Source organism: Piliocolobus tephrosceles, chromosome 18, assembly GCF_002776525.5.
Source record: "Piliocolobus tephrosceles isolate RC106 chromosome 18, ASM277652v3, whole genome shotgun sequence".
Taxonomy (NCBI): Eukaryota; Metazoa; Chordata; class Mammalia; order Primates; family Cercopithecidae; genus Piliocolobus; species Piliocolobus tephrosceles.
Window position 1 is genome coordinate 608467 of NC_045451.1, and position 1404 is coordinate 609870.

Sequence of the window (1404 nt, forward strand, 5' to 3'; positions counted from 1 at the left end):
GGGAAGGCGCGGGCGTCTCAGGTCCCTCGCAGCGCGGGGCAGCCTGGAAGGCACCGGCATCTCAGGTACCTCTCAGTGCTGGGCAGTCGCAGCTCCACGCGAAGCCCCTGCTCCCTGCACTCAAATTTGCCTCTGAGTTTCCCTGAGGCGGCCGGGAAGAATTTGGGTCTGAATTCAGTCAGAGCTGGAAACCAAAAGAGAAGCAAAAAGTGATAAAAGAAGAAGAAAGACAGGTGCCCGCCAGGGTGAAGTCAGCGGGGAGGGCCGGGCTGACTCATGAAGAACTCAGTGAGGGCTCTGGTTAAGTCATGTTTGGGGTCCTCAAAATTCTGTGTTCAGTTTTGTTGAAACCACTCCTAATGATCATCTTGAGAGAGTCAGGAATTGGGCTGATGGCCAGATGGTGTTTCTGAAATAAAGATCACATCTCTCAAGTATCAAACTATACCGCCAGACGACAAACCGTGGGATGACTAATTCCTGTCTCTCTTTCAGGGCCCCTACCCTGGCCACAAGCGCATGCCAGCGGGATGCCGAATGCCACCGCGGCAGTTGCCCTTGCCGCGACCCCGTGTGAGCTCCGCAGCTGCTTGCGCTGGATGAGGGGGCCTTCCCGTCACCCTCTGTGGTGGTCGGATGTTTGGTGGATGTCTACTAAGGCCTCTAAGAAGTCGGCTGTCAAGCAGGGGGAAGAAAGTGTCCCCATCCTCACCCACTCTGCTTGCTGGAGGGATACGGAAAATGAAACCCTACCTGTCCACGTTCGTCCTTCTTAATTCTATGACCATGACAGCTTGAGTTGCCACCCTGCATACGTAAGTACTGAAAGGCTTGATGGTAAACTCAACTGTAGCTCCCAGAAGCTGTTATAAACGATGAATGCTAGGCCTCTTGCTGGTGTAAATGTCTTTGAGAAACAGCTCCGAGGGGTGTGTATAGCTAAGGTCTGGGGCAACCTCTGCCACGCCTTCAGTTTCACTCATTTCTGTGGGCTTCCATCAGCCTGTCTTCTACAAGCCTGGCTTTTTCTCATATAGTTCAGTCCAATTTGCTTTGTCTTGATAACTCACCCCAGCCGCCGCCACCGGAGAGTTTTCAGACGTTGCACAAAAAAAAAAAAAAAAAAAAAAAAGCGCCAGTTCCATAGATCACCCACTGGGACTGCGAAGGTGACAGCGCTGTCCCACTGTTCTCAGATGATGACGATAAGAGCATGTCCGGCTGTACTGAGACTGTGAAGGTGAGGGCGTGTCCTGCTGTACTGAGGCTGTGAAGGGGAGGGCCTGTTGGGCTGTACTGAGATGGTGAAGGTGAGGGTGCGTCCTGCACTGAGATGGTGAAGGTGAGGGTGTGTCCTGCTGTACTGAGACAGTGAAGGTGAGGGCGCGTTTGGCTGTACTGAGA

The 1404-nt window shown here is 53.1% G+C and overlaps 1 long non-coding RNA gene across 2 annotated transcripts in view; it reads left to right on the forward strand.

Moving 5' to 3' along the window:
• LOC111551005 overlaps positions 1–1404 on the forward strand; it is a 5533-nt gene continuing 4129 nt past the window's right edge. The window contains exons 1-2 of one of the 2 annotated variants that reach the window (XR_002734232.2): positions 1–65; positions 496–815. This is a non-coding gene — a long non-coding RNA (uncharacterized LOC111551005). Of the gene's footprint in view, positions 234–495; positions 816–1404 lie in introns of both variants that reach the window. The other variant, XR_002734233.2, reaches the window with a different exon arrangement.